Consider the following 22,254-nt stretch of genomic DNA (forward strand, 5'->3'; position numbering starts at 1 on the left):
AGCTCTAAATGCACATTTTGTCATTTTCAGAGTTAGTTTGAAAAATAATACTTTAGATCACTTTTAAGAAGAAATTCCAATAGCAGTTTTTAGAGGGAATCCCGACACCTACCACTGAAACTATGTTTGTTGTTAGACACAAAGGCGTCCTGTTTTCAGGAAGAGGTATTTTTAGTCCTCTTATCTTGAGATACCTCAGGCGTTGGATGTAATCCATTCATCTTGTTAACACTTTATCTCACTGATTGTAACATAAACCTATAAAACCTGGAACTGTAAATGTTCTGTATGATTTCTTGTCTGTTCCATGTATGTTATTCATTGCATACAGTGTACAGTACAACAACAGTTCTTCTGAAATATTAAAATGGAGTTGTTGTTTTTTTTTTTCATTTTATTTCTTTGAAATTGTGTCCTAAAGCTTCTTTGAGCTCAGATAGACCTTTAGAGTTAAGTGCAATAATGAGCTTAAGTTATTTTTCAAGCTCATGGGACTCATAAATCTCAAAGAGTTATTGTTTTTGTCATGCCTGTTATGTCATAGAAAGGTTTTTGCACAGTAAATATACCTTTTTTCTCACAGCGTGTAAGCAGCGTACATTTCTGGCCTGCTTCCGTCCTTTTGAAAGGCAGGATGGGAGCAGCCATTGCCCCATCCTGGGCCATGAATATCCCACACTTCAAAATAACCACAGGACCTGGTGGGATGATGATTGAGAGATCACCAAGGGTCACCCCCCACCCACTATCGAGTAGTGTTTCCTTAAAACCTGGCTGCCAGTCTCTACCGGTATGTTTTGTTGCGTCAAGGACATTTTGTGAAGGAATTTGGCTCTGGTTGTTTGGGAGACAACAAAGAATAACTTCCTGTTGGAGATGTATTGGCTGACAGAGCAGGGCGACGCCACGTTTGGCCTTTGTGTACCATGTATACCAGGAACTTGGAGCAGATTTGTTTCAGGACCATATCCTTTCTAGTTGCATGTATTATGCAGTAAGTCATGCCCATCAAGTTGCAGTACATTTTGAGGACTTTATGAATAACTGTTTTCAGAGATGTCCTTGCAGCAGCAGCCACATATTAGCAGTCAGAATAAGGGTTGGATTGTCCATAGGACATGACCAAAGCAGTGAAACAGTAAGTACTGTAGCAGAGCAGGTTCAGGGTTAAACAAATGTTGGGATGTTAAATTGAGAAATTAAAACTGAGTTCTATAGGGAAAACTGTTAAAACTCCAACAAAGGAGGAAGCCAGCGAAAACAAAGTACAGTTACACGAGTGTGGTGGTGGAGCAGCAAGTTTAACAGTGCCAGCTAGTCACGGAAACAGGATAGAAACATGGAGAGCAACTAAGGTGTGTCTAAAAAAAAAGCATTTTTATAGTCCTAAAGTAAATATGTGGAGCGTTTTTTTCCTCAGTTCTGTCTGTTTGGGCATATGGAAAGGATGGCATGTAAACTGGGGCGTACCAAACAAATGCTTCAGTGATGGAAGCGGTGGACCTGTTAGTTGGGTGTGAAAACTTAATATTGTCAACCACAGGAAATAACACACAACAAAGCTTGTGGCTGTAGGATGTGGTTTATTGGGTTAGGTGGCAGAAGTGGCCAAGATCAGATTTGAAATTGGATTTGTTTAGATTCACCCAGGCTCAATGGCAGCTAAAATCTAATCTAAATTCCTAGTTCCTCTAATCTTGCTTTTAAGTTCAGTTTACTTTCTATAAGTTATCATGTGTTAGTAATTCGACAGTGAACATGAACAAAACATTAACAGTGCATATACAGTTTTCATACTTTTGTGTCAAGTGCTGCAGCTTGGAGCATGGCACCGTGGTTACCACAACACTGTGATAATTTGAAAAGACCAGTACCCTTTGGGATCAACATAATATCCTGAATATCATACGTGATGATTTTATGCCAGTGAAACTCTTTGTTTTGGTCTATTAAACCAGGCAGAAAGAGAAACAGGAAAAATCAATTACCTTCGTATCACTGCTTCAGAGAAGCAGATTAGCTATAGCTTAGACATCCTCCCCAGACATCTTTTATGACAGATAAAAATGCTCTGCTTTGAATAATAATTTGTGTCTGATATGGTGTTTCCATAAATTAGCTAAGTTACCTGATTAAAGGTTTTAAAAATACATCTGCTCCTTTTCCCCCATTGACAAATCCAGAATCTATAAATATGTTAATGTTTTTCAGTTCAAAACTTTAATTGCCAGACACACACTGAAAACTTCATTCTCAGCGTATGATCACTGGTGGTTTTAAGTTTCCAGATTAGTAACACTTGTCTAATTTGCATTTTGGACCGCAAGTGGTCAGACTAGTTGTGATGCCACAAAATCATCTTAAGCTCAGATTTAAGGTGAACACAGAGATACGTCTCTCCTTGAGCAGGTAAATATGAAAACAGCCTTCAACTGTCAAACACAGCACATACATACATCCCTCCTCACAGTGAAGGTTGAACAACCAAATGAATAAATCAAACACATTTTTCAGCGGAGGGAGGCTTCAAAAATATATTCAGTTACAATTTAAATGCAGCTCCAATACAAAATTTGAATTTGTTACACCTTTATGGCACATAATCATTTATCCGTTTATACATGCACAAATCTGTTCTGTTGGCCTATATTTTGAGAGGCCTCCCTTACAATGCCCTTGAATCTGAAATCTCTCTCTGCAGGCTTTTGTTGTGAGGCGCCTTAAAGCGTCTTTCTGTTCTACAATTTCTTTGTCCCCATGACATGACAAGGACCCATCCTCACACTAAGCTAGGGCCTGAAACACATATTGTAATATGCTTATCCACAAGACATTGTAATACATGAGTGGGCTGTAAATTCCTTTAGTAATCCAAGCTGGAGGGACTCTTTCTTTTTTACTAACTGTCTTTTTGGCTACCAGTAATTGTTAGTCCCCAAACAGGAACTGGTCTTTATATCCTGTTCCTGTCACAAATTTTTCCAGATTTCATTCATTCAACGATTAGGTTGAACCACAGGTTATGATCCGTTTTGTGTGCTGGTAACAGTGATCTATTACACTAGTGCTGGTTGATAATAATTAATAACATAATATTGCTATTGTGATGGATGATACTAAATATGGTCTGGGAGGGGAGTTTGGTTATTGTAATAAGAACTGAAACAATAAATTGTGTAACTGATTTGTCAACTAACAAATAAAGTTTTAATAAAAATGGCAAACATTGGTTGCAGCTTTTCAGTTGTGTGAATTTGCTGGTTTTCTGTGTCTTTTAAATATTCACTGGACAAAACAAAATATCTGAAAACATCCTGGTGCTACAGAGCTGTGGACTGGCATCAGAAAAATAGTGAAAATAATCAAGAAAAATTGTAATACTGTATTCTAATTGTAATACTGTATTCTAATTGTAATACTGTATTCTACGAGTGTAAATGTGTGTTTAATGGTCTTAAAGTGCGCATTTATGGATAAAAGACACAAATCTCTGAGCTTATTCGACAGTTTTGTCTGGAAGAAAATCACTGCTAATGCTGTTTGGTCATCAAATCCACATTCTGATTTTTATTTTCAGAGCCTATTTGTCTACAAATATTTCCTGAAATCACAGTCATCAAGGAGCTTTCAAGAGTAATATGATTGACAGCTCTAACCTTCACAGTCATTACACAACCATCACATTATGTCTGACTGTCATTGTGTCTTTCCACTGTTTCCGTTTCTTTTTTGGTAAAGATCTTGACCTGGTTAGAGTTCAACAGCAATTTAATGTTACTGCATGTTGGTTCACTGTCACACAGTATGTTGGCGTGACATGAAGTTATCCTTCTTATATATCTGTGCGCTCAGTGTTGTCAGTGGCAGTTTGCAGCAAATGACACATCTAAAAATTTTTTTCTTATCCCTCTGAAAACAGCTTGACTTGTCATTTGAAATAATCATAAAAGAAAAAGCACTGTGAGTGAATATCCCTACCGTGAACCTGCCTAATTTCTGTTAATGTTTCTCAGCCATGAAAATCATTTGTAGCCTTGACAAGTCTTCCATACTTGACATCTTTAAACTCCCAGACAGGGACAGTAAAAGAATCATAGTTCTTTTCCGCTTCATAACTTTTGGCATCCACGTTTGTCTTTGTCAGTCTTCAAGTTAGCAGCAGGTTTCAGTTGTATGTGATTAAATGTTGGAAAAGACATCTTTATCTGTTTGTGTTCGATTGTCATTTTATCTAACAACTTGCAGCTGGCTCATGTGAGCCATATTTACTGTTGTCATAGCTTTTTTCCAAAGGGGTATTTGATTTACTGCACATTTTTATCTTGGAACTGTTCCACAGAAATGGATATTGATTCAAAGTGAGATTTTTTTTTTCCCCCCAGTGCTTGGGGTCTGTTTTCCAGGGACTGTCACTGCAGGTTGAATACTTGTCATTTGTGTCTGTAGCTGCAGTTGTTAGTATTTCTTTTTGTGACATGAAGCACATTTGAGCTAACCGTAAAATGTAATTTAGAAAACTTGTCTGGTTTCTTCCTCTATGTTGTGAGCGTGTAAAAAAGTGTCTAACTTATTTTTGAAATGTTTCTTGATGTTTGTCTGGCATTTCTATCTCTCTTAGGTTAAATATTTGAAATGATAGTGACTTTTCCAGCCGTTATGCTGAATATTTCATGCTTAGCGTCTCAGAGTCTCCGGGTCCATAATGCATCATGTTATGCCTGTCACTAAGGATCCATGAGACCAAAGGGTGACAGTTTCTCACTGCAGTTTATTGCAGGTCTTGCATTTACTGTGTTTTATTCTTTCAGTTCTGTTGTTCACATTCTGTCCATCATACCAGAGAGTGTGTGTGTGAAATAAGAGGGAAGAGGATGTTGGTTCATAGCAGTTTTGTCAAGCCCATTTCACACTGATTTGTGATCCAGACAACATTCACTACACTGAGGGTGTATTCTGAATAAAATCATGTAAAAGATTTGATTAAATTGTTCTGTTCAGACAGAAATTCCATTCCTTCTTTTAAATCAGCCAAAGGACAGAAAATGTCATGTACAGTAAATGTTCTTTCTGATTACTTTCTATTTTTGGAATATCTGAAAGCCTCTGCATATGCTCACCCACACACAGTTAAATCTCAGATCCCTTTGAAAGACACTATATGTTTCTTTTATTTTGGAGATTTAGGAGGTGTATATTGATCCACTGGCAGGGGTGATGCATGGTGTAGGAAACATCTTGGGTATTGGAATGAAACGACAAATCTCTGAGCAACAAAACCTGATATCTGACAAAGCTCCATACAGCACATTGACACTCATTTGTAATCAGTTGAAAAACATAGATCTGTGGCTTTAGGATAGGGTAACATCTCCTGGAGGAAGATCTGGGAAGATTGGTCCTGCTTAGTGCAACACGTAGAATAAATATAAATTCACCTGTGATGACAGCAAAAATGGAGAGCACATGTTCTTTAGTTGGCTCAAGAAACTTGGACACTCAAAGGAGTTACAGCATGACAAAGCTACATGAAGTGGTTTGTTTGGGGAAAAGGATATCTACAAATGCTCGGTGTGCTCAGTAGCAGTCATTCTAATAGAGACTTAAGGTGGATATTTCCAGGCACGGTTCTCCACCTACTGTTTCACAGTGCCTATCAGCAGCACAGTCTGTGCAATCTCTGAGGGACTCTTAATTATGACAGGGGAGCTGGTGCAAATCATACTCCAATTACTATTTCTGACAGCTCTATTTTATAGCTGCATAAAATAGGCATCCCTCCTTGTTCAACACAAGTAATTAAATAAGTCACTGCTATGCCACAAGATGAAAATCAGGGCATATGAACTTTTTAAACAGTACTTTTTGTAGGTTTGTGAACCCCACAAGTGTAGCGCATGTGCTTCTAAATCTGTTAACTGTCTGTCCAGTTAGACGAAGATAATAGGCAATGTTAGGTTTCCACACTAATGCTGTGCCTGTTCCATCCCCAGATGTTATCCTCTTTGATTTGAATGATTAGAGAGAGACCGAATTCCATATAGAGGGGTTTCCTCTTCCAGTTAGAGATATTTTTGTCCTCATGTGGAGGAAGTGTGACAGAAATTGATGTGGGCTTCGTCATAGATATCTGCGTGGACATGCCCAGAGACATACACCCACATTTAATCATTTACTTTTTTATTTTTCTTGTAGTGAGTAGTGCCTCTTTCAGACATTTAAGAAAACAAATAAAGGAGCATGATGGATTAATAACATGCAAAATTCAGTACACTGTGAGGTTTGTAGATAATAGCAGGACATAATGCTTTCAATTGGATTTTTTGTGTGTAATTCTCATTTTAGCTATGTGGAAACATTAAAGCAACTTTGCTGGAAGTCAAAGGAAATAAATGTGCAGGGAAGGTGTCTAAGCCTTAAGACATGGAGTTGTGGGTCTCCAGCTTCCATAGAGGTACCACTCCTTTATTACTGGAGAAGCCCATTGACTGTGGTGGAGCCATATGAGAGTGTCACAACAGGTTAGCTGAGCTCAGATCGTGACTCTTATACATACCTTTTATGGATATGTGCTTGTGAGATAACGCAGCGGATCCAGGATCAGTTTTCAGGTCACAAACCCTCCAAACTGGTTCCATCCAAGATCAGCACAGATTCACAGGATCAGCATTGATTTCCTAACATACTTGAGATATTGAGCAGTGTTGAGGATTTGAGGAACAGGCTGTGTCTGGACATGCTTGGTATGTTTGAGTGAGCAGCTGATTTGAGGAAAGGGTGATGGCGCCCTCTGTTGTTGCTGAACAGCAACAGACACGGAGACAATCAAGGCAACTGCTGAACTTGCTGAGCTTTTACTCATCTGCGTCATGTATTTTTTACTTCATATGCCTCCAGACTGGTGAATGCCAGGACTGGTTTAACTAAAAGTTCAGCTCCAGCTGCCTGTACCTTTAAACTCAACACAGGAATTTAGTGGTGTTTGTTTGATACTCCATACTTCTAGGCACAGGCAAATACTGGCACCACCACATGACAAAGGACTTAATTTTAATTACTTTATTGAACCCTCCTAGGGAAATTACTCTCTGCATTTTACCCACACCAAGTGAACGAAACACACACACAAGCATGCACATGCACTAGAGACTCTGGGGCAGGGGGCTGCCCAGTGAGGCGCCCGGGGAGCTGGGGTGGATTGGTGCCTTGTTCAGGGGCACCACAGCCATGGTCGCAGAGCCAGGGGAGGCGCGTCTCCTTCACCACCACCGTATCCGTTTTTTGCGCTTGGTCGAGGGATCTTTGTTGTAACTAGTCCACAGTTACAAAGCAATAACACAGACAAGTCATAATTAATACCTTAGAACATTGTTTTTCAGTGTTAAGACATCTGACAGTCATCGCTTTTATGTGTGAGTTTTCATAGGACCACAAGGCGTTTAAGATTTAAAAGACATAAAATGATTTAAACCTAAATCACTTCATTTTTAGAGACAAACAGTCCAAAGTTGTTTGTCATTGCTAGGTGGTTTACAAAGTTAACACAGCATTTTACAGTGATATAATGAAACAGCACACAAAACTGTTGAAGACCAACTACAAGAACACAACATTAAAACACCAGAAACAGTTACTTAAAAACAAGCCTATAAAGTGTATCTTGAAGTGATTAAAATTGAAGCTGTGCTGTTTTCTGTTAGAAAACACAAAGCAAACTTGTCTTTCCACAGAAGAAGAGTGGTTGCAACTCACCTCACTGGAATTCAAGACTTGTTCAGATGCACATTGAAAAGGATGGTTGCTAAACACTGAATAATATGTTATTATCAGAAAGTTACCACAAAAGTTTATTAACTGTGACATAAAGCTAACAAAAGAGCTTAAAGCCAGTAGAGCACTTGTTGTCTGCAACATTTGTCTTGCACGCCTTCAAAAATCACTGTATCTACTGTTCACATAGCTTTTATGGGATTTAGTTTAGCACAGATTGTACATTTGGTTTCTGAATCCCCCTCATCTGTCAAAAAGCTTGAAATCTTTCTTCTTGAAGAACAGTTTTAATATCTCAGGAGACACAGCTAAGAAGATGAATGACGGTATCCCAGTGCAGACTGAAGAACTAGTCTTCAGCTCATTGCATCACAGCTTGTGGTCCTTCTTCTAACAGTTGTTTTTCAGGTATATAAAAACTGGCCGCTGAAACGCTGGGTTTTTAAGCAAGTATCATTTCCATCACAAACTGATACAGACAATAAAAAAACAAGGTGTGTATGTTTGCTGTGGCACAACTTTCTGTCCTTAAAATTCACTCGTGCGTCCTCTGGGTGGAGCCATGCAGTCACTGATCGGCTCATCAGCTCAGCTGAAAATTTACTATACGAGTTTGTTACACAAGTTTCCCCTGAAACAAGCAGTATCTTCTGTGAGTAGTGTGTCATATACGTGACATTAAATACACTGCAGTCTACCTTTGTAACTAACATCACATGCATGATTTAAGCTCTGTGAGAATGGACTTTCGAAAGTCTCATTGGTATTAGATGAACTTAGACCACTGAATACAAGACTTAATATGTACCATGCAAAGCTGATCATAAGCCATTGAATTCAAGGCGGCAGTTGAGGTTACTTAACCCGGTAAAGGAAATTCCTTTAGTGTTTTGATAAATATTTTATATCATACGCTTAACTGTGGTTTGTTTTAAGAGGCATTAACAGTCGTGGTCAGAAGAGGATGTATGGAAAACCTCCGGGTGGTCAAGGGCAAAATGAAAGTGTCGATTTTTTTGTGGTAGTTGAGGCAATAAGTAATAGCATGCAAAAGCCACATCAAAGAAGTGCACAATTTAAAGGGTTTTGTGTGAAGGTCTTTTGTTCTAGCTTGTTTATTGTTTGCAATCATTTTTACTCTTTTATAACTAAAGTGAAAGGAGCCAAAAACATATGAAATGTTTCAAAAACCCTCTGCGTCATCGATGATTGCATGCTGGAAGTATTTGTCCCGACTCCATTTAAACCATTAACCTTTAGGTATTTTACTGTGCCCTTTCTTCTTCTGTTCTTGATACCTCTCATAAAATCAATTTCCTTAGCCAGATTAACTTTACATGGGGATTTCACAAAGCAGAGTACTTCAAGAGAGACCAGACCTTAATAATAAGCTTTTTTCCTCCAAATAACATCTTCAAGGCTCAGCTCCAGTTAAAGATTACTTAGGCTCTGCAGCCTGAAATTCCAGCATTTTTCCAAATTAGAAACACCTTGAATCTACCCCATCTTTTCATGGCAGGTTAACATCAGGTGCTTTCTTTCAAGTCAGTTTCCCTAGATCTCTGTAGTACTTTCTGAAATGCGGATATTTTCCCAGTCCTCTATCGTACACAGTCATCCACAATAGGTAGGCTAGATGTTCTCCCTCTGGAGAGGCAGGCCTCAGGAAGGGCTTAGACTACCTCTGAGTCAGGTTGCACTGTACTGTGTCTTAGGTAGGCCTGTGATGGATCATGGCACAGTTGGCCTCTGTCTGTTCTTTCCTGTCTTTGACTAAGTAAACGTTTCCCTCTGTGCTCAGTCGTTTATGAAAGCTCCTTTGCGCAATACTGCCATACGCACAACATCTGTCCATCAGCCTTGGCTCTTACTCTCTCTGTGTGTGTGCGTGCGTGTGCCTTTCTCCTATTTGTCTGGTGTCCATCTCTTCTTCCAGTAAAGTATGATTTTGTTAGTAATGTGGAATCCTCGTTTCATGTTCTTTCTGGAACACAGTAGGCTTTTGCACAGTCTCACATGGCGTTAATCTTCTCTCTCTTTTATGTAATTATTTATTTAGTAATTTACAAGGGGCAGTTCCATAATAATTGTTTGCATGATCATGTTATAATGAGCACCATTCATCCATCAACTACGGCAGCCCTTGCATATTGTTTATTTGTGACTCTGTCGACTGTATGTTACTAGAATCTCAATTTAGGGCAGTGTGGTCAGCAGATCGACAGAGTAGCTGTGATTGACACTCTGCAATGTGGTTTTTCTCGATATTGCTTTGATAATTATTTCAGTGAGACACCAAAAATGTTTGGCCATCCAGCAGGTGTCAGGATAATGCAGTGCAAACATGCACTGAAGATGGACTTAGTGGAGAAATGATTACATACAGAAGACCCTGAATGATACTGAGTTAACTCCTGGTCTTTTCACATGCTTTTGATACCCTACAGTTTACACTTCAAGTTTATCTCTGTACTTTATTGTAGAAAATGTAGCTGTAGCTGTTGTGTGAGTCAGTTAAATAGTTAGTTGAGTTAAAGTAGTATCATATATTGACTTCTATGCCTGTCCCTGTAAATAAAGAGGATGGGTTTTGTATGATGTGATACGTTTTTTGTCCTCTTTGAAGTAGGAAAGACATGTGGAGTTCATTGGCTTTAGTCAAACGCTCCCTGTGTGGGATTTAGTCGTACAGTTTGTATAGTGGTAGCCTACACACACGTTTTCCTGATTCACTCCGTGGCCTTTTCTATCTTCACCATCTTTCACACACATGTACGCTGCAGTCGGAAAGTATTAGGACAGTGACACATGTTCTGTGGTGTTGGCTTTGTACTCAAGCACAGTGGATTTGAAATAAAACAATGGCTATGAGGTTAAAGTGCTGATTTTCAGCTTTAGGTTTGTGTTGAAAGACACATTAGTGTATGAATCATACCCCTTTTCATACATACCATCCCAATTCTAGGGGACATAAAATAAGGACAAGTTTACAGAAGCATTAAGTTTTCAATATTTATTCAGTTGTCAATATTCATTTAATATTTGGTTACAGATCTTGTGTAGACACTTATCTTCTCTGGTGATGATCTGCCAGGCCTGTTTTGCAAACCTCTTCACTTTGGTCTTGTTGTCAGATCTTTTTACTGTGTGATCAGTTTCTTCAGCAAGTCAGTAAGTGGAAAGGCAACTGACTGTCCGATCACTTTGGACGCCTTGTTTGATGTTTGGGATCAGTGTCTTGGCGCATTGTCCTAAATTTTTTTTGGACTATGTAATAAAAAATGGCCACAAGTTTTACACTACAGCACTCCGTATGTTCATAGTTGCTGTTTAATTTGAAATCCAGTGTGCTGGAGTATCCAGCCAGAAATGATGACAAACATGTCATTGTCCTAAAACCTTCTGACTGGACTGCATACAAACATACAGGTCAGTTAGGTGCAGCTGAACCACACTGACCCTTTCTCTTGGCCAAAGCTCAGTTCTCTCCGCATGCCGGTTGCATATGCATATGCCGTATATAACACCTGGATATTTGACCAAGCACATATTTAGCATTTATTTTGGAATCGGCTGTGTAAGCATGTCACTGGATGATCCAAATGAAAAAGCAGGCATCATCACTTACAGAATCTGCCATACCATGATTCAGGAATAGACCGCTGCGGGGAGATGGATTCGCTGCAAGAGGTTCTTGCCTGTATCAAAAGAAAATATGACACCTGTGTCACATGGTGAAGGAATAGAGCCCTGCTTCCAGAGTTTCACTTGGGTGGGTTTGCACCCATGGAGGCCACAATCTGGTTCTGATTTACTATTGCATAAGAGCTTTGAGACTGTTGTTTTTGAGAAGTTTGCTTTGTAGGGGAAAAAACTAAGGAAAATAAAATAACAAACAAGGGAGCGGTTCAAAAGCAAATGCGGTATGTAAACTGTTCTCGGGGTGGTGTTTGATTGGTTTTCACTCGCAACGGTGGCCATTTTATCTTGCCACCACTCAAACCCCCATCAACCCTGGCTCTCCACAATTAGCGAGAGGTGAATGGGTTTATATGGAAAGTTGAGGGGGAACTGGGTAAAAGTGACGCCCATAACAGACTCCCTACAATGGAGAAGACCCCTTTATATGGTGGCTAAGCAGTGTACCTGAACCAAATTGCAGGCCATGATAGAGGTATTTGCCATGGAATTGGACACTAACTAGCAACGATAGGGTGAGAAAGGGTAGGTGAAAGTGGATTTGAGGTTTTTGAGGCTGGCCCTACAAAGAATCCGCCAGTCACAACTGAGGGGCCCAAAGCGTGTGATTATTAATTACCGATGGCTTCCCAGCCTTTGAAAATCAGGGGGCCGCAGACATCAGATGTGTGGAAGAGGCAGAGGAGCGAAAGGCCTGTCATTACCATCACAGAAACAATGCTCGAATTTGGCTGTCATGCATTTTTGCCTAATTGACTGTTATGATGCAGGTTTTTTTTCCTCTATTTTGTTTTTGAGGGGGCACCGATGCCCCCCACTCCCCGGTCTTGATGAGGAGAACTTGGTGGGCTTTCAGCTTCACCCAGCAAGAACCTTCCGGAGGTTCTTTGATGGCAAGAAAAGCCACTGGAGACCTCAGGGGCCTCATTGGCCTCCATTTATGTATCGGCACCGTAACACTCCATTTTTGATTCCTGACAAGAAATGAGTGAGGAGGAAAAGTAATGTATGAAAGGCATACAGTCTGTGTAAGTGAATGTATGTGCTATATGGAGTGTGTGTGTGTCTGTAGGGTGGTACTTTTTTGTGTGTGTGAGGCTGCAATGAAAGGGGGAGGCCAGGGACCCACAAACCACATGAGGGGTCTCCTAATTTGCATAATTAACTGTTGACACTAACTGTGCTTAATGAAGGCCTATTGAAGTCATTGACCCTTTTACACAGCCAGCCCCTGGGAATGAGACAGAGGCTCCTCCGGCAAAGGTTAAAACAATGTGTCTGGTTAACTTCCGACAAACGCGCCGAAACGCCCCAAAGTCTCTAAGATTCATGCTCAATGGAAGAGGTTATGGCACAGAACGACCTGTGATTTCCCAGAGCTGAAATACCACCAGATGTTTGGCTTTGGTGTCTCATCCCTCATTATGAGTTTGTGTTCTACAGAATTTGCCCAGTCACTGGCTTTTCTCTGTGATACTAAGTCTGAAATGTGATAGTAAATCTGATAATAGAGTTGTGTGTGTGTGTGTGCACACAGTGTTTTCTATTTTGTGTTTATGAAATAGATTCTTAGAAATGGCGATTTCTGTCACAGACCATAATCTGTTTTCCGAAAAACATCACTCATGCAGAAAGTTTCAGTAAGAATGTTTTTGACCTCCCATTGATGTTGCCTAATTATCTCCTTGTTTCCTTTGTGTGTGTTTTTAAGACTAAAAGCACACAGCATGGGATAGCAGTATTTAATGTATTATTATGTACCAATGTACAACATTACTAGTGTCATATTCTACTGTGAGTGTTTTCTTTATACAGCATTTATTTCCTTATACAGCATTTATTTCTTTATACAGCATTTATTTCCTTATACAGCATTTATTTCTTTATACAGCATTTATAAAGTACATGTGGGTCAAGTACCCTCCACCATGTTGTAAATTTAGACCTATAGCATTTAGTGTAAAACCAAATAAAACAGGGCATAGATAGTTTTGTCTGTGGGGAGCAAGTTGTATTTGGGTAACATGTAAGTCTAGTATTAGAGGTGGGTGGCAGCAGCCACTTTTTGGCCATTGAAACACCAGAAATGAAGGGAACGCCATCACTGTGTAAACTGGAGGTGTGTGGCTGGTGATTCTGTTGTGAAAAACACACTTACACACTAACAGACCACTTAGCATGTGGCTGTGATCCCTTTATACAGGCTTGTAAATAGGTTCATTCGCTGCTTAGTGGTAAAAAATGTTGTAAAATCTACAGGAACTCCAGTTTTCTTTTACATTTCAAGAATGTCAAGGATGATTAATTGAAATAGTCTTTTTGTTTTTGAGATAAAATAAATCTATTTTATAAATTTCAGGAATAAAATTAGCAACTTTATTGAAAACCAAATAGCAATAGTCCTCATTGTAAATATTATGTATTCCATTTTTCTACTTAGGTCCTGTTGATACACCAGGGAGAGTTAAAATTGTTCAGTTTTTATTAACATTTACCCACAAATATTCAATAATACAAGGTATACTATCACTATATTACTCTGACCTCACACCAGATTTTCTGCGGTGGTCAGCGAAGAATGTAATTGCACAGTATAGTGTAAATACACAAATGTTTCTGACTACACTGATGAACATCCTAGTCAAATGTTTGGGAGTATAACTCATCAAGACCTCCCAAACCTAATCAGATTCAAAGGAGATGTGCTGGCAGATAGCTAAAGCCAGGGCATGTTACCAAAAGTCTTTCCAGCTGCATATTGCCGTATGCAGAAGCGTTTTGCTGTTTAGTAACGGTCACCGTTGTTTGCCATAGATAAAAGGCAATCTGCTTACAAGTGGTCACTCTGATGCATTTTAGACGCATTCTGGTGCCAGGTGTGAAGTGGAATCTGTCTCAGTTGGACACAGAGACACAGTCCATCTGGATACAAGTTTTCCTGACCTGGAAGGACATGCTGTAGCAGTTGCAGACGTGTTGCGTTTCACCTTATGGAAAAATTAAAAAAGAGTAGCCAATATGTTGTAACAGTTGCTTGGGGCAAGATTTTAAGACACCAGCAGACTTTGGGTTGCAATGAGGAGACAAAAGCCATCTGTTATAAGAAGTTGTCAAACATCACAGCACTGTAATTGTCAGCTCCAGTCGTCTTTAATGTGTTATGACTAATTTCTTTTTATGCTGCTGAAACCACTTGGTGCTCCCTTAATGTCTGTCAATACTCAAGGGTCATGACACTTCTCTTCCTGAAAATGTCCCTCTGTTCTCCCCTTGGCGTCACTGTTAGTAGTTCACTCCTATTAATGGTTTTTCCATTTTGTTGGTCTTAAAAGCCTCCAGAGACCTATCTACCATCCCTGTTCAGGGCTTGTAGAACTGAGGGATTCTCTCTCCATGTCTATAGTTTGTCATAGACCTCCAAAGAAAGCTTTTCTCGTCTCCTCCCTCTCATTCCACACACTTTGACATTCAGACAGGTCATTGGGGATGTTATGAATGATTATTGTGGCCCAGCCTTGTTTGTATGATGTGATGTGAAGAATAGTTCACACTATTAAAGAATCACATTTCCCATATCCTGTGAGAAGTTGTTTGCATTGAAAAGGCTTTTCCAGTCCCGCCTCCCACCCCACCAACTCATCAACCTAATTCTCGGCTACTGCACAATGTATAAAAACAGATTTATTGTTCGGTTGGTCCCCATCAGGTTTTTTTTGTGTCTCAAAGGGGCCTGGAAATAGTTGATGGGAAGGGGTCTTTCACATTTAATGACAATGTCCTTAAGCTTGAAACTTTCCCACACTTGTTTCAGGAAGAGTGGGGGCCCTAAGATTTGTTTTTATCAAAAATTGAGTTTGTCGTCGATAGATAGATGCTGTATGAATATGTGCTATAACTGATGTAAGTGGGACAAGTACCCTCCCCATCCACCCACCCACCCTTTTTATGTCTATGAGATGGGGCGCCCCCCACCCCCCTTGGTTCTTGCACACTGGTTTCAGGGCCTTCAAAAGGGGGCCCCTCAAGCTTTGATCCTCTATATGGGTGCGGAAAAACATCTTTTTGCCCTACACTGTGCCCAGGAAACCAAAGTTTTCGCCGCCGCCGTATGCTAATGCAGCCAAGCTAATCACCCTTCCCAATTACAAGATTTATATACCGTAATGGCATCCAGTGGAACCCCTTCAACCCCTCAGTTCTGTGGCCCCCCTATCTACCCTCCGGATGTCCCATGGAGCAAAGGTGTCTTCTGTCTGTGAATGCAGCTGCCTTGCCACCACCTCAGCCTCTTGCTTTCTTTTACAAAAAGAGGGTAACATGAAAACAGTCCTGTGGGTGGGCCCCTTAATGCTGTCCCTCTCATTCTCTACCTAATGTACTTTTCCAGTAAATGTCGTGCAACACACAGAAGCTCCAAGGTAGGCTCCAGACAGATAAATGTGTCGGCCGGGTAAAAAGCTGCGGCCCCTTAGTCCCCTCAGCATGTCTAGTGGACCTGCTGCTTGGATTATCAATACCGTACCCATCAAATCTATTTCATCCTCTACCTATCATCTTAATGACCTCCCTCAGCGCGACTGATTTCATACTTTGAAAACACATCCTTATTTATCCTTCCTTCTTTTGCTTACTTTATTGCCTTTTGGGCTGTTAAAATTTCAGTTTTAATAGTTTGTGTGTGTTGATGGAAGAGCCGCAAAGATTCTGAACTTTTTTGAAGAGGGGACATTTGTACATTTGTAAGAAACAAAGTGTACGTGATAAGCGATAGGGAAACACTGTTCAACCCCAGTCTGCACTGTGGCCCACTCCTGGCCCCTCTGAATGGGACAAGCATGGAACCCGTGAAGTTCTGGCTGAACCCGCCAGAGCTCTTGGATCTGTCCCAGGTTCTCCTCAGGTGAACTCTTGTGCTGCTTTTTGAGAGGGGGAATGTGTTCTTTCCAATAAACGGGAAGTAAATCAAAAGAAAATCTATTTTTGTTCTATTAAACATGAGGTGTGTGCCTTAACTGTTTTTACTTTTAGAAAATTAATGTGAAAAATTAAGACAAACACTGTCTCGGGTATCAGACTAAAAAATCGTCTGCATACTTAAATCTGGGAAACAGAAATTTTGGATTTGAACAGACATTATTCTTAATATAAGCTTCAGAGAGAGAGAGTGAGTTATGGATAATTCAAAACATTCAAAAGGGCAAGTTCAGGTGGTGCACTTTTGTTTGGGGATATAATTGCTTTTCTTACAAATTACAGTCTTTGTGAGAAGCTGGCCTTTTACGCATTAGTCTGTCCCTGCGGTAATTGGCATGACTCACTACATGTCCTCTCAGGCACAGTTTCAAGAGTATAGATTCTGTAGGTTTGCTTTGATCTGAGAAATGGCATTGTTTTTACAAAATTGACAGACATCATGCCTTACAATAAGTTAAAGCTAATAAAACTAAGAAATGTTAAAAAAAAAATGTGGCAGTGGAAACCTTTATTCCCCTGTTTGAATCAAGGTGTATCAGTAATTTGTCTGGTCTAAATTTTAAAAACAGTCTCTGTGCTCACCTATGAACTTGATACAGGAGACAGAGAAGGCTCACTTACATATGCATGGCAGAGATGTCAGTGAATTGTCAATCAAGCCTTGTAAATTGCATTTGCAATAGTAAAACCACTGAAAATGTTTAATGGCCTTAGGACGCCATGAAGTACTTTTTAACCCTTTGGCATCCTCAATCTGTGCACTAATGATTTCAGAAACTATTGTTTTGTTCGACTTCTACATTCTACTGTGCTATTCAAATATAATCTGCTGCACATTGTATTATAGAGCCTGACCAGTTTATCGGTAGTCCGATTTTATACTGGCTTATCACAGATACAGTGCATTGGCATGTATGTAGACCGATATGCGCTGATATGAAAACTTTTATTTATTATTTATTTTGTAATTTAGAAATTGTGTCACAGTTTATCCAACAGTGTGCACTCTGGCTCTGGTGTGACTGTCAGCACTGTCTGCAACACGTCGAGCGGTGTCGTCATGATAAGTTGCTAATTAGCTTATCAAATACATTTCTTGAAAGTTTTCCCTGAGCTTATATAGCAGATCCACTGTTCACTCTTCCCGCTCACTGGCATCAAACCATGAGAGACCGTTTGTGACATTTATACATATTAACAGCCCATACATACATACATATGTAGAATATTGTTAAACAGGACTTTTGAGGCGTTGGACCCAAAAATCCAGTTTAACAGTTTCATGTTACCTCTGCGTTGTTTCTAGGTTTTCATTGTAGAGGAATTTTGATCATAGCACTTTGAGATTTCATAGGTAACCTGTTGTTCTAGGATTTGCTTGGAGTGATTCAGAAATATACTGCCACTCCTTTGAAATAAAAATTCATGTTATTGTTCAGACAATGCAAAGGTCAAGGCCTTTGCGATGGTACTTTGTATACTTTGTATTTGTGTGCTTGTACGTGTGTGTATGAGAACCATAGCAGCGGGCACTTACTGCCACATCCAGATGGTGTTGGAAACAAACAGAGCTACGCTGTAGGACCCCTCAATAGGACCGTCTAGACTGGTCCCTGACCAGACAGATACAGCCTCCCATCAAATTAGCGTTTGTCAGATTTATGGTAATGGTCCGCAACAGTCTTCCTGTCAGTGACATCAAGATTTACAGCACTGACACCCACCCACCAGCCCCCCTGCCACACACATACACATATATACCATCCTCATCCTGAGCACTCCCTTTATCCCACTCACTCATACAAATGCACCCTCCCCTGCCGCAGCCTCTTTCTCTCTCCATCCTTCTTTTCGTAGACCCTGCTCATTGCTACTGAACAACTGTTGCCCGCCACCAGGCCCTGTCTATGCAACTGGGAGGAGAAGTTGTGGAAGTGATTGTGTGTGTACGTCAGGGAGGTTAGTATGAAGGCTGAGGCCATCAAGTTCCCCGGTCTCCTTCTCTAAAAGCATCACAACCCCAGCGGCAAAACCACCCAAGCCCCCTCTGCCCCCTTAACAATGGGTTGTGTCAGGGTTTCCTGTTAATCCTCTGTGACGAAGCTTGAGTGTTTTTGGGGTGAAGGGTTTGGGAGGAGGGTGGGGTGGTGGTGCAAAGAAGCTTGCGGGGTGTAGTTTGGGGGTGACACAGAGATACTGAGTGCTCAAGAGTTTAGAGGGTGAGGAGCTGAGGGGAAGAAGGGATACATTATTGGTAGTGGTGGTGGAGTGCGAGTGAAGGACAGACAGAGAGCCCCATGTATGCGGATTAGCGTCGCCCCCTCTTTCATGTCGGCGTTTTTGGGTGGTAACCCGATCCCTGGGCCCTAGCACTAGTGAGCCCAGTGGGAAAGGCTTCCTGACAGATATCCCGTCCATTCTCAGCCCAAATGTTTTTCCAAGGCTGCTCCTCTGCCTTTGATCTGGCCTCCTCCTCAACCACGCAGGGTCACAAGCTACCATGTCAGGCCAGATAGAAGAAGCCCAGCACTGGAGCTGCTTACTGAAAAGGGGAAGAGAAGGGGTGAGGAGGAAGCAGAGGGGGTCGCTCTCGTCTGTTGTTCAGAAATCTTGCCCCACAATCTAGACCCGTCTTGGTTGTCTTTAAAAGTGGACTTTACGTTCCAGACAGTCACTTGGTCACATCTTCGCATTCAGTCAGATGAAACTCCACCTTGCACCTCTGCTCCTGAATAGCAGGCGGTACTCATCTCTTTTCCTGTTTGTTTTCGGAACACTGTGTTCACTATGACGAAACTGATTCCTGTGGGAACTTTCTGGTATTTTAGGCAGACTAGATGTGTTCCTTCCTCAGTCCTGTGTTTCATTTATTAATTATCACTCAAGAAAAACACAGGACTGACATACAGGAAATGTAATGTTACTGTTTTAGCGCTGTTTGACTTGCTGTATTTTATCTCTATCTTTTTTTTTTTTTTTAACTTGGATATTAGAATTAAGCCTATTCAGTCACCATAATGAGTTACAGTAATGCATTGCTTCTCTCCTTGCAGTGCAATAGATGCAGTGTGTTCCAGAAGAAAGCTGGGGGGCGCTCTAACTTCACACTATGGATTTCTGTGTCTATGTGTGTGTGTGTGTGTGTTCCAGCTTGTCTCCTTGTCCAGACACCTTAGCGTCAGGGCAATAGTGTTCGAGCTCTGAAACGAGGGCCAGACAGACAGAAGTGGGATGAATGAATTGGGTAGCGGGGGTGATAGGGGAGAGAGAGGGAGAGAGAGAGACAGAGGGAGAGTGGATGTTGCTTCAGAATAGGCGGATGATGTGCCTGCAAAACAGTGACAAGCAAATCAGCTTTAAAACAGGGCCTCCCCTACACACACACACACACAAGCATAATGGGTTGTGGGTTGTTTTGTCGACTTAAGTAAGACACGGTCTACTTCACCAGACGGGATGTTTAGCTGGTGCAGACAGGGTCATCTTATTATTGCTGTATGTCTGTCATTTCAGTCCAGGACGTCTCTTTGATATTGTGTTTTAAGCTGTTGAAGTCAACAGTAAACATATTCATCATTCACTGCATCAAAAACATTCCACACAACTGGATGTGCATTGTCGAGACATGGAATGGGAGCGACGCGTATCCCCCAAATGTTCTAGTGTACTGTTCAGTGTGTGTGTCTGTCTGTGTCTGTGTGTGTTTATATGTGTGTGTGTGTGTGTGTGTGTGTGTAGGTGTCTGTGTTTGTACAGGGATCTATTTCTGATGCGGGGGGTAATGAATGGCACCTGTTTAGTGTCCTTAGTTGGCCATCATTTTTGAAGTGCAGTAAATCTTGTATTTCATCACCCGCGGCTACAGTTGAAAGCATGTCACATTTCTCACTGCCAAATCCACGTTTTGTTTGTTTTATCTTGCAATTAAGGTTTTAAGAAACCAGTCAATCATGCCTGTAGTGACAAGCATCGTGCCTCTGGTATCATCTTGCCTGCACCCTCAGGGAAGAAAATGTGCTGCCATGAGACGCGAGTGGTGGCAACGGTGGTAGTTAGAGGGCTGGTTGAGGTGGTGTTCTCAAAACATCAGGAGGATTTGAGTAACCAAACATCTTGATCTGAAATATGTGTTATGTTATGAGGCAGAATAAAGGATGGTGGGTGGTTTGGTGAGGTGTGGCAGGGGATCCAGCCCTGAAGCTGTCTGTGGTTGGCGCGGAAACAGCTAAGCATGGGAAGGGTCCTGTGAGCAGCCTTGTGTGTCTAGCATGTCTCTCTCACCCCTTAACGAGAATGGCATGCAGTGCGCCCCACACACCCCCTTCCCTCACTGTACTGAACCACACTGTGTCCCACCGTGCACCCCCCATACAGCTTCAAAGCGGCAAATAACAACAACAACTGAAGGGGGGGAGAAGATGAATGAGGATGAATGAATGTGCCCCTTCCATCCCCCCTTTGCCCACACACCCCTCCGCCTCCCCTGCTCCCCTCTATCCCTGACTGACTGCCTTCCTGCATGCCCTTCTCTGCTCACGCCCTCCGCTTACCCCTGATTTTGCAGGCCTGTGTTATGACTGTGGCCGGTGTGTATTACACACATATCTGTTAGCGCCGCTCCTCCGTCGGGACGCCCATATAAAGGACTGTCATTTCCAAAGGTCAGGCGTGAGCTCTGCACACAAGTGTTGTCCCGACACTTGGTCTGGAAAAATAAAAACGGCTTGCTTGCCCGTCCGTGTCCTGTGTCCGTCTACAGTGGCTGTGACTCCCAGAGAGCAGCGTCTCGGATGTCCTTTCCCTTTTCTCCTCCCTCCTCTTCTTTCCTTTGCTAACTCCACTGTTGTCGGGAAATCGAGATACCCAGCCTATGTAAATTGGCAGCCAAGGAGGAAGTCATTGCTGGCTTTATGGTGTGCCTATCTATTGGAAATGCCTGGAGATAAATGTGATACCGCAGTTTTTAATAGGTATTATTACACTCATTAGCACCATCACTGGGCCAAATTGTTCATGCATATCAGTTGATGTGTAACCTACCTTTCAAGAGGAAGTGTGCTGCACCACAGGCGTGATGAGCAAGGACATGACCCACTGCTTTGGTTTTTATTCTAAGTGCACATGGCCTGTGTGCCTGAGGCTCATGCTAGACAAAGTGTACTTATGAATGAGGCTGCGAGTGGATTGCCAGCATATCTACATCTACACTCTGGCCATTCATTGTCATAGTTTCCACAGTACAAAAAGTGGGAAAGATATGAGCCCTGTTCAGGTGACTCAGTCAACAGGCACTTACTCCCACTAAACCAGAGCACTCTCTTTTTTTTTTTTTTCATGCCGCCTTTCAGGAATTTTTGGTGAACTCCCAGAGTGGGTTGTTTTCAACAAGATGATGATCTGATGCATGATTTCCACCCACTGAACACTCTGCAACTTATGTGTATGCCTTATGTGCCAGTCTGTTTTCCAATTGGTAATAATGATGCCAGTGAGAGAGGTCAGTCATTGACTATCACTGATAAACAATGTTCTCAATATTTCAATATTTTTTTTCTTTAAAGTACCTTTGCAGGTCAACATTTTTCCCACACTTTGTGACATACAACACATTCAGCATGCTTCCTCCAGCACTTCAGACTATTTCATAGTGTTTTGTATGGCTGCACCATTAGTTCAAATGGAAAAATTCTGCCTTCATCAGCATTGTTAATAGGTTTCTCTATGCTTCAGCCTGACATATTTGGTATTTTTGGAAACAAATTTGCAATAACTCACCCGCTGAAGTGTCCATGGAGTCAATTGTAAGCACCTTCT

At 41.3% G+C, this 22,254-nt stretch overlaps 1 protein-coding gene across 1 annotated transcript in view; it reads left to right on the forward strand.

Annotated features, from left to right (window-relative positions):
- Positions 1-22,254, forward strand: part of LOC121184243 (ADP-ribosylation factor-like protein 15) — a 98,095-nt gene that overhangs the window by 11,623 nt on the left and 64,218 nt on the right. The gene's annotated exons all lie outside the window — the stretch shown is intronic.

This window comes from Toxotes jaculatrix, chromosome 7 (assembly GCF_017976425.1).
Source record: "Toxotes jaculatrix isolate fToxJac2 chromosome 7, fToxJac2.pri, whole genome shotgun sequence".
NCBI classification, from domain to species: domain Eukaryota; kingdom Metazoa; phylum Chordata; class Actinopteri; family Toxotidae; genus Toxotes; species Toxotes jaculatrix.